Source organism: Petaurus breviceps, unplaced genomic scaffold (assembly GCF_028583685.1).
Source record: "Petaurus breviceps papuanus isolate PSGF00001 unplaced genomic scaffold, PetGlider_PUasm1.0 178, whole genome shotgun sequence".
Lineage (NCBI taxonomy): Eukaryota > Metazoa > Chordata > Mammalia > Diprotodontia > Petauridae > Petaurus > Petaurus breviceps.
In genome coordinates, this window is record NW_027185777.1 from 13,886,333 (window position 1) to 13,902,755 (window position 16,423).

General features: G+C 35.4%; 1 protein-coding gene across 2 annotated transcripts in view; it reads right to left on the reverse strand.

Annotated features, from left to right (window-relative positions):
- The window catches only part of DNAJC1 (DnaJ heat shock protein family (Hsp40) member C1), a 260,138-nt gene that overhangs the window by 234,241 nt on the left and 9,474 nt on the right, over positions 1-16,423 (reverse strand). The gene's annotated exons all lie outside the window — the stretch shown is intronic.

Below are 16,423 nucleotides of genomic sequence, written 5' to 3' on the forward strand. Positions count from 1 at the left end.
CACAAAATGAACATATCATTTATACTGGAGCCAAACCCCCTATCATCCACAATATAAGTATGAATGCTGGTCATTGCTCAGACAAAAGACTTCTTAAAATTAAACTTATGTAGCATTTGTTTCACAGCCTAGATTGAAAGCAGACTCAGAGGCGTGTAATTGCCTCCCATGTCTAATGCACACTCCACATCTCTTACAATATTTTTTATCACTTTACTTTTAAAATTCATTGAAATGAATGTTTGTTAAGCACTCTTATGCACCTGACCCTGGGGGTGTAAAGATTTTGTTTCTTAACCCAAGTCTGTTTTCATAGTAAGATTTTGGGGAGAGAGTTTTAATTTTCATAACTGAAATCCTTCCATGAAAGATCATTTCTCTTCTTTTAACAGAGGTCTCTAAATTATGAGTAGTGTAAAAGATTTAGAGAGTCAGAATTAGTCTGCAAAGTAGGAGATTATTCAGTAGTCTGTACAATCCAGGATTATGGAGATCCTGTATATGTAAATGCATTTAGAATGGTAATGCAGAGGTTAGAAGCACTGAACTGTGCACTCATCATCAAGACCTCATTAGTTGGCTGACTTGGCCAAGCTGCTGGGAATGAAGGCAGTAGTGTTTGTTTACCAGAACGTATAAATATATTCATAGCTTGGCACCAGTGTATTTACAACTACTTTTATTCAACATAGACCATAAATATTCTTCACTTGACCCAGTCTATTAATTTTTCAAGTGACTAGAGCCTAAACTTAGGAGAAGATGGCTTTTAGGGGGATATAATCCCCCAAGTCTTTGTAAAAACCGTAAAAAAATTATTTGGTAATAACTTTAAAAGAATAAAAATGAAAACAACTCTTATTTGTCTTTATTGTGTTGTCTCTTAAAGCAATTTTGCCCCAGCCTAAAAGTAATAGCTTGTTTTATTTCCCTTCGGGATTTTATGTAGATTAAAGGCAATTTGCAGATATTTCAATGTTCCATATAACATATATTAGGACATTTGTTGTTAATTTGGATAAACCATATTGTATATATTTGAATATTCCAAATTCCCATTGCTCAGTATTTCCTGCAGTTAAAAATTAATTCTTTTACATCTTCCATGTGTCAGAACCAGCTCGGTGAAGTGGCAGTATCAGATCCAGTGAGCTTCCTTCGACTGAGGCACTATTATTGCTGGCTAAAAACCACTGTAATAGGGTAGAACAAATTTAGAGACTTAGATTTGAGTTTTGGTTGAGCAAGTCAAATGCTTAACTTCTGCTACCTTACATTAAAATTCCACTCTAAGTATTGTATTCCACATTTTGATTTAAAAATAAATGAATTAATTTTCATTTCCTGATGCATTTTCATACTATTTGCTTAAAACAGTAAATGTGAATGTTCAGGTTAAGAAGGTAACTGGAACAGAGAAAGAAGTCTGTACCATAATCTTAACATAACAGGCTTTATCTTCTTTCTCAGCAATTGTCAATCTTTTACAATCTCTGCTAGCCTCTCATTTTTTTTGTTTAACTGTATGATATACCCCCTTTCCTAGAGCACTCCATAGCACAGATTTTTAAAACTGAAGTGAACTAAAAAGTAGCTTTGTTTTCATAATTTCATAATACCCAAACAGAAGCACAGAATTGATAGGATCACAGCTGAAAGAGAAACTTCAGGGATAGTTTAAACCTCTCATTTTATAGACAAGGAAACGGGCCCAGATTAGGAGAAATGACTTGTCTAAAGTCACACAAACAATAAATAAGAGAACCAGAATGAAGGTACTCTGACATGTCATAAAGTAACAAATGGAAAGCTATCCTTCACACATATACAGTACTGCTTTTCTTCAAGGAAATTTACAATGGCTCTCTGTGACTAAAAGCATGGTTTCAGAGGGTAATGCACCTAAAGTTCCAGAGTCACAGTCATCAGGGACTTCACCCAGGACATCATTTAGTTTTGGCTCAAAGACATCTAGTGAGACGCAAAACCCTGATTCATGAGGCAACATACTCCATTCGGGAATGGCTTTAAGGGAAAGTGATTTAATTTTTTTTTCTAAAACATGAGTCTGACTTCAAAGGAGTAATTACTTATGAACATGACATAATTTTGCTAAAATAGTTCAGTCAATTGGAAACATTTACATCTATCATTAAACAGGAAGAGTATGACTACTCTATACTCCTTTGGCTAATGTCATTTTAAATCTCACAGAATCAAAGAATGGTGCTGAAACAATATGAGAATAAACAAGAAAACTTACTATGCCTAGCTCATTAATGGAAATAAGGTCTTCATTCCTGAATATAACTGTGTTGTCCCACCATCAATATCAATAAGATGTGTACTTTTGAATTTTTCTAATAGTGGTAATGGGTGTATTTGTAATAACTCACTTTTTTCTTGAATCCATCAACTACAGATGTTTGCAAAATAGCTGGCTAAATTTAGAGACACATCATGGAGTATAATTTTTCTCTGTGTAAACCATGTTTCTGCATGAAACTGAATTTATGATGATTAGACCCTTAATCTTGTCCTCAAAAACTATGTCATGATTTTTATACCTATAGCTACAAATCTACATATTCTACAAATACACAAGCATATTCACTGATAGCACTAGATGGGAATTTACTTTCCATCTAACAACAATGCAAATGTACAATCAAGAAAAATAGGAGACAACAGGTAGACACACTAGAGAAATCTGAAAGTGAAAGGAGGCTCACAATCTACATACTGTCTCATCAATAGTAACTAATTCTAATCAATCCATCAACAATTGATTCTGTGCGATGCACTCTATGCTAGGTGGTGGGGATGCAAGGATAGTGTATAAAACAATCCCTATTTAAAATAAGCCTATAGGGGTGGCTAGGTAGCACAGTGAATAGAGCACCAGCCCTGGAGTCAGGAGGACCTGATTTCAAATCCGGCCTCAGACATTTAACACTTACTAGCCATGTGATCTTGGGCAAGTCACTTAACCCCAATTGCCCTGCCCTCCAGAAAGCAAAAAAAAAAAAAAGCCTATGTTATTTTTTTCCTTTAAAAATTTTTAAATATTTTATTTTCCCCAACTTCATGTAAAAACAATTTTTAATATTCGTCTTTCAAAAATTTTGAGTTCTAAATTTTCTTCCTCTCTTCCACCCCTCAATTCCTCAAAGTGGCAAGCAATTTGATATAGGTTATACATGTGCAATCATGCAGAGTATAGTTCCATATTAGTCATGTTGTGAAAGAAAACACAGATCAAAACACACACACACAGACACACACACAGTGAAAAACAGTATGTTTCAAGCTGCATTCACACTCCATCAATTCTTCCTCTGAAGATGGATAGCATTTTTCATCATGAGTCTTTTGGCACTGTCTTGGATCACTGTATTCCTGAGAATAGCCAAATCATTCAGAGTTGGTCATCATACAGTATTGCTATTATTGTGTACAATGGCCTCCTGTTCTGTTCACTTTACTGTACATCAGTTCATGCAAGTCTTTCCAGGTTTTTCTGAAAGCATCATGCTCATCATTTCTTAGAGCACAATAGCATTCCGTCACAATCATATACCACAACTTATTCAACCATTTCCCAAATGACAGTCATCCCCTCAATTTCCAATTCTTTGCCACCACAAAAAGAGCTGCTATGAATATTTTTGTACAAATAGGTTCTTTTCTTCTTAAAAAAAATCTCTTTGGGATACAGACCTAGTAGTGGTATTGCTTGGTCAAAGGATATGCACAGTTTTATAATCCTTTAGGCATTGTTTCATATTGCTCTCCAAAATGGTTGATCAATTCACAAGTCCACCAATGGTGCATTTGTGTCCCAATTTTCCCACATCCTCTCTGACATTCATCATTTTCCTTTCCTGCCATATTAGTCAGTCTTATAGGTGGTACCTCAGAGTTGTTTTAATTTGCATTTCTCTAACCAATAATGATTTAGAGCATTCTTCCATATGACTATAGCTGCGATTTCTTCATCTGAAAACTGCCTGTTCATATCCTTTGACCTTTCCCAATTGGGAAATGACTTGTATTCTTATAAATTTGACTCTGTTCTCTATACATTTGAAAAATGAGACCTTTAATAAAGGTCTTTATATAGTAAAACATTTCCCCAGAATTCTGCTTTCCTTCTAATCTTGGTTGCATTGGTTTTCTTTGTATAAAACCTTTTTAATTTAACACAATAAAAACTACCCATTTATATGACGTAATTTTCTCTATCTCTTGTTCTGTCATAAATTCTTCCTTTATCCATAGATCTGACAGGTAAACTATTCCATGCTTCCCTAATTTGCTTATGGTATTATCCTTTATGTCTAAATCACGTACCCATTTTGATTTATCTTGGTATATGGTGTGAGAGGTTGGTCTATACCTAGTTTTTGTCAATTTATTTTTCAGTTTTCATAGCAGTTTTTGTCAAACAATGAGTTCTTGTCCTAAAAGCTTGGATCTTTGGGTTTATCAAACAATGGATTACTATGGTCATTTACTATGAAGTATTGTGTATCTAATCTATTCCACTGATCCATCATTGTGCCAGTACCAGATTTTTTTGACAAATACCACTTTACCTTTTTTTTTTGGAGGGGGGAAGGTAGGGCAATTGGGGTTAAGTGACTTGCCCAAGGTCACATGCCTAGTTTTGTGTTAAGTATCTGAGGCTGGATTTGAACTCAGGTGCTCCTGACTCCAGGGCCGGCACTCTATTTACTGTGCCATCTAGCTGCCCCAACTACCACTTTACAATATAGTTTGAAATCTTGTATGGCTAGGCCACCTTCCTTCACGTCTTTTTCAATAACTCCCTTGATATTCTTGACCTTTTATTCTTCTAGATGAATTTTGGTTTGTTTTTTTCCCCAAGCTCTATGAAATATTTTTGCTAGTTTAATTGGTATGGCACTAAATGAATACATTTAGGCAGAACTGTCATTTTATTATATTGGCTCAGCCTACCCATGACCAATTTACATTTTTCCAATTGTTCAGATGAGTTTACTTGTGTGAAAAGTTTTTGTAATTGTGTTCATACAGTTCCTGGGTTTGTCTTGGTAGGTATACTCCCAAGTATTCTATATTGTCTACAGTTATTTTAAGTGGAATTTCTCTCTGTCTTTCGTTTCTGGACTTTGTTGGAATACATGGAAATGCTGATGATTTATGTGGGTTTATTCTATGTCCTGCAACTTTGCTAAAGTTGTTGATTATTCCAACTAGGTTTTTTCAGTCGATTCTCTAAGTATACCATTATATCATCTGTAATGAGTGATAGTTTTATTTCCTCACTTTCTCTTTTAATTCCTTCAATTTCTTTTTCTTCTCTTACTCTACAGCTACCATTTCTAGTACAATACTGAATAACAGTAGTGATAATGGGCATCATTGCTTCACTCCTGATCTTACTGTGAAGGCTTCTGGCTTATCCCCATTACAGATAAGGCTTGCTGTTCATTTTAGATACTACTTATCATTTAAAGAAAACCTCCCATTTATTCCTATGTTTTCTCTTGTTTTTCAGTAGGAATGGGTGTTATATTTTGAAAAAGGGGTTTTCTGTCAATAGAGCACTGGCCCTGGAGTCAGGAGGACCTGGGTTCAGATCTGGCCTCAGACACTTAATACAAAAACTAGCCATGTGACCTTGGGCAAGTCACTTAACCCCAACTGTCCACCGAAAAGGGATTTTTCTGCATCTATTGAGATAATCATAGACTTTCTATTGGTTTTCTTATTGATGTGATCAATTATTCTGATTTTAAAAAAATATTGAACCAGGCCTTCTTTCCTGGTATAAATCCCACCTGATTTTGCTATATATTGCTATAATCTTTTTGTTAGTATTTCATTTAAAATTTTTGCATCAATATTCATTAGGTTTATAGTTTATATGGTTTATAGTTTTATTTCTTTGTTTTTTCTCTTCCTGCTTTAAGTATCAGTACTATATTTATTTCATAAAAGGAATTTAGAAGGACTCCTTCTATAACTATTTTTCCAAATGGTTTTTATAGTATTGGAATTGTTATTTAAATGTTAGGTAGAATTAAATTGTGAATCCAAATGGTCATAGAGACTTTTTCTCAGGGAGCTCACTGATGGCTTGTTCAATTTCTTTCTCTAAGATAAGGTTAAGTATTTTATTTCCTGTTCTGTTAATCTGGGCAATGTATACTTTTGTAACTATTCATCTATTTCACTTAGTTTGCCTGATTTATTGGCATATAATTGGGCAAAATTGCCTAAAAATTGCTTTAACTTCCTCTTCATCAGTGGTACACTCATTCTTTTCATTTTTTATACTGATAATTTGGCTTTCTTCTTTTTAAATCAAATTAACCAATGATTCATCATTTTATTGTTTTTTTCCTACAAAACCAGCTCCTAGTTCTATTAGTTCAGTGTTTTTCTTACTTTCAGTTTTGTTCATCTTTCCTTTGATTTTCAAAATTTCCAATTTGATGTTTAACTGGGGATTTAAAATTTTTTCTTTTTCTAAATTCTTAATTGTATGCCCAATTCATTGATCTGTTCTTCCTCTCTTTTAATTGACGCAAGCATTTAGAGATATAAATTTTCCCTGAGTACTGCTTTGGCTTCATCCCATATATTTCAGTATGTTATCTCATTGATGTCATTCTCTTTAACGAAATTACTATTTTTGTGATTTGTTCTCTGACCCACTCATTCTTTAGAATTAGATTTAGTTTCCAATGAATTTGTAATATTTCCATGGCCATTTATTTAATATAAATTTTTTATTGCATTGTGATCTGAAAAGGATGCATTTAATTTTTCTGCATTTGGTTATGTAGTTTTTATGCCCTAATACATAGTTAATTTTCATGTAGGTGCCACGTATCCCTGAGAAAGATGTATTCTTTTCTATTCCCATTCAATTTCCTCCAGAGGTCTATCATATCTAACTTTTCTAAGATTCTATTCATTTCCTTAACTTCTTTTTGGTGTATTTTTAGTTAGATTTACCTAGTTCTAGAAGGGAAAAGTTGAGGTCCTTCCCCCAGTATGTCTATTCCCTTCTATAACTCATTTAACTTTTCCTTTAAGAATTTGGATCGGGGCAGCTAGGTGGCGCAGTGAATAGAGCAACAGCCCTGGAGTCAGGAGGACCTGAGATCAAATACAGCCTCAGACACTTGACACAATTACTAGCAGTGTGACTTTGGGCAAGTCACTTAACCCCAATTGCCCTCCAAAAAAAAAAAAAAGAATTTGGATGCTATGCCAATTGGTGCCTATTTGTTTAGTATTGATATTACTTCATTATCTGTGGTATCTTCTAGCAAAATGTAGTTTCCCTGCTTATCACTTTTAATTAGACCTATTTTTGCTTCTGCTTCATCTAAGATCATGATTGCTAACCCTATTTTTTTTTATTTCTGCTGAAACATCATAGATTTCCCCCAGTCCTTTACATTTACTGTGTATGTGTGTGTGTGTGTGTGTGTGTGTGTGTTTCTTGTAAATAACATATTGTAGGATTCTGGTTTTTAGTCCACTCTGTTGGCTGTTTCTGCTTTATGGGTAAATTCATCCCATTTACATTCACAGTTATGATTACTGCTCCATTCTCACTCCAGTAAGACAGATTTTCTTCCTGACCCTCTAAGTTGTCTCGGATGGAAAAACGATTTCACTCCATCACTATGTTGGTTCTGCCACTCTAGAATCATGGGGGAACAAGGACCCTCAGAGGCAGAAGTAAGGAAGGCATGCATCCCCAGCACAGTGGACAGGGAGAGGAACAAAGGCAAAAAGATGGAGTGTTCTATGTGAGGGACACCAATAAGCCGACTCTGGCAGAGCAAAGAGTGTGGGAACAGAGTAATATACAACAGGGTGTATAGTGAGGCAAAAAAGGTAGATTGGGGCCAGGCTGTAAAGGGTTTTAACAATGGAGTTTAAATTGTATCCAAGAGGCAACAGTGAGCCCTGGCAGTTTATTGAGTAAGGGAGGAAAATCACCGTGGCAGCTGTGTGAAAGATGGATTGGAGGGGGAGACTCATTTGCTGCTTCAAACTGGGTGATGACATGGTTTGGGAGTAAGCAGTGAAATTAAACATCTTACATTGGATTACATCTCTCTGGAGTTCTTTTCTTTGTTTTGTTCTGTTTTGCAAGGCAATCAGGGTTAAGTGACTTGTCTAGGATCACAGATCTAGTAAGTTTCAAGTATCTAAGGCTGGACTTGCCTAAGTTTCTTCATCTGTAAATTGGGTATAAAAATATAGTAGTGCCTCCCTAACATGGTTGTTAAGAGGTTCTAATGAGAGTCATGCATGCACCCTGAAAACTTTAAAGAGATAGAAAAATGTTGGTGGTGATTATTATGGATATTTTTTAGCTATGCTAAGTTAATGTTTGAATAGTAGATATAGTCTGTCACTAATTAGGCCCATCCTTAAAACCTGTACAGCCATACCCTCTGAGAAGCCAGGATCACCTCCATAAAGCAGGACATGAAAGCTTACTGCTACTTTCAAGGTTTCTTTACCTATTTAGGTCTCAGATTACTGATCTATAAATATATAAGCAAACATACACACTAAACATTAAAATTAACTTATCAAGACATTTTGAGAACTTGTTCCCAAAAATCACTAAAAGTCCTTATACTTGGGCTGCAAGTTGAATATACGTAAAAATATTTTGTTTACCTCCACACTTTAAAAATACATGCATTAATATTGATGGTCATACATCCTGATATGCAACACATTACTGATTAAAATGAAATCAGTGAAAGCTACAACAGATAGAAAAAAATATGTAGTTACTTGGCATTTTATTATCTTTATAAAGTGTGAAGCATATTACATCTAATCCTAATTTTTTTAGTTAATAAAGTGTCTATCCTTAGTAATGAAAAACAATTTAGGAGATTCAAATGGAAAAGTTTTACTTCTGGGTTAAAAATTATAGTAACATAAATATAATTATTCAAAAAATTAAAGCAAAAGTATAGTTAAAAAAATTACTAATTGTGACCATAGTTAAGAATATGGTGAAAGAATAATTGCCAGCCATCCTATTCTACACTGTAAATAATTTACAGGATAGGAGGAAACTCCAAGATTAGAAGACGGAAGCTTCTTAGCATAATTTTAGGAAGCTTATTCATGTGAAAAAAATGAAAAAAGGCAAAGTTGTGATTATTTTGCTTTAATATGTACATGCATCCTTTGCTTTTGAAACTTCAGATTTTACAAAAGTTTTTCACATTTAAGACAGTATCTATGTTTAGATCTCAGTCTGGAACAAAATTTGTCAATTGAAAAATAAACTGCTCCCCAGTAGAAAGGAGCCCTGTCCTTTTAGAAGGTCCGTTGGAGTGAATTGATGGCTTGGACAGTGTTTATGTTCATGGTTCCAACTCTTGAGTTCTCTTCTAAGACCATTCAATAAGGGGAAGAGCCAGAAAAAGAGTTTTTTGTGAGATGTACACCTGCCTTCTAAAAACAGATGTAGACCCTTCAGTTAGTTATGTGACTAAATAATTACTCATGTCACAAAGGAAGTCTGTCTTTTTTTTTTCTTCTGTCACAAGGAATTTGGTAGAAATATTAAAAGGAGCTAGAAAACAACAACAACAAAATTAGAAGTTCCCATTTCATCATGTACTATAGCAGTGGCCTAAAATGCTTTCAATTTGTTTTCAACTTTAGCTGAACAACTAATATAAACTAATGGTCCACCTCTATCCTAAAAATGTACCAATTGCAGAAAACCAGAATTCACAATAAAGTTGTGCCCTAAAATAGTTATATTACTTAAAAGCAATTAAATTATTTAAAGAGCTCAATAAAGGTTATGAATATAGATGGAAACTAAGAATAAAAAATTGTTAAAGTATTACTTAAGATTTTATGCTCTGTTTATTATACCAAAAGGACTAGATTCAACAAATGTTTTGAGTATATCTATAAATTATGAGATTCAAAGAAAGAAAAATAATTCTAGAGAATTACTTTGGAAATTACATTTATTCATGTGCTGAAACCTAAGTTTTATTTACTTTATGTAGTCTGAACATATAACATTTTAAGCATTTCTATTAACCTAAGACATAAATTTCTATTGATATCTTTTGTTTTTATTACATCACCTACATTTCATGTACACCCCCCTCCCCCCCACCCCAAGAGCCAGCTCTATTAAAACAAAATAATAAACCAGGTAAAAAAAAGTTCTATGAAATTAAGTAACACATTTCTAAAGTGTGATTTCATATGCAGCATTCCACAGCCATCATTCCCCACCTTGGAAAAGAAGTGGGGGAGGTGTCCTCATATGTCTTCCTGAGGCCTAGCTTGGTTGTTAAAATTTATTAGCATTCACTTTTGATTATTTTGTTGTTGGGTGCTTGTGTTCTTAACATCTCAATTGTTGAAATCATTGTGTATGTTCTTTTTATTGGTTTTGCTTATTTCACATCAATTCATGCTTTTTATTTGCACACTCATTTTGACCCCTTAAAACTACAATCAAACAATCATGCATTATTAAAACTACAACTTAAGTGGGGAAAGTAAACTTTAAACATAAAGCCTTATGAAAGGAAGATAAATGTTTATCCTTCACAATGAAATCACAGGCTCTGTTGTTCTGGGGAAAAAGGTAATCATTATAAAAGTCCTATATGCAGGCTTCCTTCATCGTAGCATGGGAGTAAACCTGGGTCTTTGAAGACTTTGCCCATAGAGGATAAATCCTACCAGCAAAATAAAAAGCCTCTGAGTAGGGATGGGGAAGCCTGCCTAGCTTCACCACCAACAGGATCCCCACTAGGTCATCATCAATTCTGTGGCCACAGTGACCCATGAAGCATCAACATACACATGTTCCCTCAGTCCTGTGCAGCAAACTTGGCTTTTGTGGGGATGATGGTGGAGTGGTAAAAGAGCAAATAAAGAAAAAGTTTTTATGCCATCTACAACATTAATTTAACATCTAGTCCTATAAACATTGAAAGATAAATTGGGTGACATATTCCTGAGAAACTGAACCATATTTCTATTGACATTCTCACCACAAATTAAATCAAAGGACATTAAAAAATTAGTAAGAAATGAAAGGATGTATTCTTCTCAGAGAGATGAATAATGGCAATGGTAAAGTAGAAAGGCAAGAAGGAAACAGTTTCATGGAATACTCTGTCATCTCCCCAAAAAGCTCACCATGAAGATAAATATAACCTGAGCACTAAAATCTATTGAAGATAAAAAAAATTCTACAGAAACTTCCACAAAATCCTTGAAATCGATTCCTCAATACTCAATTACTTCAATTTGAACGAAGAACGGAACAAGATGTCTACACACACACATACACAACCATATTGGAAAATATGATTTTGCAGTTCTAAGAGGACAAAGACTGACAGATTATTCAGCTGTCTTTCATCAGCCTATGATTAATATTTCATTCAAGAAGCGTTTGAAGGAACTAGGTATGGCAAGCACTAATCAACATCATAAAAAATAAAAAAGGTCCATATCTTAACACATTTTAAATGACTGTTTATCAATACAGAAGCAATTTCAGAATCAGCTATGTGCAGTCAGATCATCATCTAGTTAAAGGAAAGGTCCAAGACAACACCTCTTTAGAAGAATAAAGATGAGAAAACATTATGCTCAGTTATGATAACTTCAACCCCATATACTTTAGATAAGTTGTTGACTTGGAAAAATGGGAAATGAATAAAATAAGTGTCAGAGAGTTCTGAAGATTAACATTTCTTAGAGGGCTTTAATAGATGTAGAAGTCACTATAACAAAGAATCAATCAGTCAAGGGAACATTTATTAAGCTCCTCTTATGTGCTAGGCACTGGGTTAAGAGCTGGGGATACAAAAACAAGCAAATGAAAGCCCCTAACCTCAAGTAGCTTACAATCTAACAGGCGAGACAACCACCAAACATATATAAACAAGCTATAAGCCAAATAAGTAGGAAATAACAAAGGGAAGACACTAGAATGAAGAGGGATTGAGAAAAGTTTTGGAAATTTAGTTGGGACAGGAAGCCTAGGTGGAGACGAGAAGGGAAAGCATCTAGGCAAAGAAGACAAAACGGCCCCCAAACAAACTCTGCCGGTGACATCTAATCTTGTTGTCCATGGCGAAACCGAGCAGCCAAGGGCAACACTATTTGAGAATATGAGCTAACTTGCAAAATATATAAGGGAGAATGGTGGTAAATGGTGAACAATACTGTCTTATAAACAACAAAAAATTGTGGAAGGAAAACTTTCAAAGAGCTCAGAATGAGAACCAACTATGCCAGATTGTCCCAAAGAAAATCTTAGGTAGCACTACATGAGCAACAAATAACTGTGAGATGGAATAAAGGTTTAAGACTTTTCCTAGAGAGTAAGCCTTCTTAGCATCTGAGCAATTTACATAAAAGGAAGAAGTCGAGATCACAGAAGAGCAGCTGACCTAACCAAAATCCACGCAGAAGAAATGTCTGTTGTAGGTGACACACTGTTAAAGATACTTAGGGATTAATTTGTCAAGATATTTCAAAGAGAAGATTTAAAAAGATCTTTCAATATCATTACTTCCTGCCCCTCCTCCCCCACTCAAATCAAGAACACATAAGCAACTATCAACCAAGGGCCTATTTTTTCTCACATAAAATCTATAGAAAACATTTTTTTATTACAAATGCTTTTCATCATCAAGGTGAGTAGATCCACTACATTTGTACTATAACATGATAGTCCTAAGATGTGCTTAGTGAAAATGCCACCAAAGGAAAAAAAAAAGCAAGGAACAACTATTTGGACTAGACCAGATACATAAAGATGAGATCCATGCTGAAGGTAATGGCTTTGAAAGACTGAAGAAGACCAAAAACATGGAAAAATTCTTAGACTTTATTATATTTTTTTAAAAAGAGGTTAAGAAAATACCAGTAACTGCCAGCCCATATGCCTATTTTCCATTTGTGCAAAAGTTTTATGAGAATAATCTAAACACACACAAAGGGAACCCTTGATGAAGGTAAGAGAAAAGAACAGGCAGGTTTTTTTCTTTTAACAAATTATACTCTACAGCAGACCACATCTTTATAGTTATACAATTGATGGAAATGTATAGAGAGTATAATATCCCACTGTGCTATTGTTAACTATAAAGACCATTTGATTCTGTTGAACAAAATGCCATCTTTAAAGCTCTCATCAACAAGGTGCCTTTTATACATGTGTCAAAATCATACAAGATTCCCAGAAATGTGTAACAACAGAAATAACTTTGTTCACTGACCCACTGATTATTAGTATCAAATGAAGCATAATAGAGGAAGACATAAGCCTGAAGAGGTTTTATGTCATGAAGGATGTACAGTGCAGAGTCCAAGTGGATGAGGGATTTCCTGTACAAAGTGTGGTCCTACAAATATTCTTATTTACAGATGACACAGTACAGACTGTATTGAGTCCTAGAACTTTGCAGACATAATGTAGGGAGTCAGATCCAAAGATTCCTCAAAAGAGTTCAGCCTAACTCTCAAAAAAAAAATGTCCAGACTATAATATGCACTTGGATTGACAAACCTTCGAGTCTGTCCATCAATACATATGACTTGGACAGACACTACAAATAAAAAATGAGCTGAGCTCACAATAGAACAGGATGAAAAGAGCAGGTTACGATGCCTTTGGGAAATTATGCCGTTCCTTTGATGACTCCCCAAGCTTCTATTTAAAACAAAGGCTCCTCTTTCCAACTCCTCAGCACTCTTCCAAGGTTGTGTTATCGAGTGTAATTGAAAGAATTTAAGGTGAAGATCACTCAAAGGCAACACAGTGGACATAAAAAAGGATGTCAAGAAAAATGTGTAAGTAGGGAAACAATAGTTAAGCATGTAGTAAGAGTCTATGTGCCCTGTTGAGAGCCACATAATGTCATCTATCAAGGAAGGCCCCCAGATGTTAGGTAAATCCATGTGGAAGCATTCTTGATGTCCCCAGTACTTAACATAGTGCCTGACACATAGTAGGGGCTTAATAAATGCTTACTGACTAATTGATTCATTTAAGGACCTGCCAGAGGTTAGAGATATAAAAATAAAAAATGAAACTGTCTCTGTTCTCCAGGCGCTTTCCTTCTATCTGCGGAAACAACATGTATATAATGAGCATCAGCGAAATATAGATAATAAAACACAACGGAATGGTGGGGGGTTGGAAAGGAGTAACTGGAGGGCTCAGGAAAGAGTTTCTGTAAGAGGTAGCATTCCAGGTGAACTCTGAAGGAAGCTAGGGATCCTGCGAGGCAGAGGAAAGCAGTAAGTTCTGGGAATGGGGAACAGACTACAAAAGCACAGGGAAGTGTGAGAAAGAACAAGATCAGTGTAGCTTGAACAAAGAGAGCAGGAAACACTAAGGCTCATTGCAGTCAGCTTGTGAAAGTCTTTAAATGAAGATCAGAAGAGCATGTATTTTATCCAGAGGTAACATGGAATCAGTGGAGATTATGGAGCAGGAGTGCTACAGTGAGACCCGGGTTTAAGGTAAACTTCTATGGAGTAGAGACCTGAGAGAGGGACCAATCAGGAAGTTCCAATTTAGGTAACCATCCTGGCAGGAGGGCTTGAGGTAGGTCAGTAGCTGTATAAGTGAAAGGGAGAATGAACAAGACTAAGTAACTTTCGAGTCCATGAACTGAGGAGCCAACAATGACTGTGATGTCATGGCTTTGGTGACTCGGAGGTACCAGACAGAGTATTTTATGTTTAATCATAGGGTTAATAGGGAGCCACTGAAGATTTGCATTCACACAAATGACTAAGGTGTAAAAAATGTAATTTCACTGTATTGGATGATTTTAAGAAAGTATTGATAAATCAGATGCTGCCTCGAGGCCTTCCCTTTAGACAAAGTATTTCCCACCTTATTTCAAAATCATACAGGACTCAAAGTCAGATATAAATGAAAAAAATTTTCAAAAATCTGCCAAATACTATCAAAGGAAATTTTTTTGAAAGAAATATAGTATTCGTTGTTCCTTGGATTATCATGACCTGCACAAAATCCAATTTAAAAAAATATTGAAAAGAAGTATTTCCTGTTGAGGGAAAGGTTTTCCAAATGCTCCTAATTGCTAGTGACTTGTATTAATAGCAGCCAAACACTAATCATAACTGGGAAAAAATATATTGCCTAGCACCCTAGACTATAATTGGACAGAGTCAACCATGTCAGTGTATCAGTATGTATATCTACAAATATATAACAAATGGAGTCAGAAATTAATCAAGAGGAAGAATTTGGGTTGGATTCCATTTAGAAACTGTAGTGCTTTCAATGATTTCACACTGCTTAATGCTGCAAATGTCTGTCTCTGTGGTGTGTTATATGATTGTAAATCAACTAAATACCATGATCCTAGAAAAACAAAAATTACATATAACCCAGTGTACAATGGAAAACTGTCTAGTGAGCCTAAGTAAGCTGCAGTATGTTCCCAATGATATCTTCCTATTTGGAAGCAGAATAAAAGACATTATCAGTGGCCTACATGTGATCAGAAAGGGAAAGCTGGTTGGTCATGTAATACAAGGCTACTGGATGAATAGTCTGAGTCATATATTAGGACCCCGATACAAGCTGGTTGGACTTGGTTTCTTCTCCAGAGGGGTAGATGGAGACAGAGAGAGAGACATAAATACTGAATGGTAAATCTCTAAGTTGTAACCACCAAAGAAATTATACCAACCACAGAATGTACTCTTAATAGGCTCACTCATGACTCATATGTTCATAAAGTGCAGTTGAGTTCTTGTTTTCTTTTAAATATAATGTAATGTGCCTATCACGGGGGTGTCATGGAATTATCATTTTATCCCTTTACTGGGTTATAAGCTTCTTGAGTTTATATGAAACCTGCTTCTCTCCCCCAGAGCCTACTGTACACAGTAGGTGCTTAATAATGAGACATGGTTGGGGTGGCTAGGTGGCGCAGTGAGTAGAGTGCCCGCCCCGGAGTCAGGAGGACCTGAGTTCGGATCCAGCCTCAGACACTTCACACACACACACACACACACACACACACACACAAAACCTAGCCGTGTGACCTTGGGCAAGTTACTTAACCCCAATTGACCTCCAAATAGCAAATAATAATAAGACATGGTAGTCAAAAAAATACAATCTTCATTAACATAGACAAAGTATCCAGAACAAAGATGGAAACAGTTCTGTTATACTGTGTGACCAAATTACATCTATAGTATTTTGTTAAATTCTGGGCATCACATTCTAGAATCAAAGTTAATGTGCTGACCATCTAAAGTGGACCTAGATTTGAGAGAGAGGGAAGAGGAAGAGGAAGAGGAAGAGGAAGAGGAAGAGGAAGAGGAAGAGGAA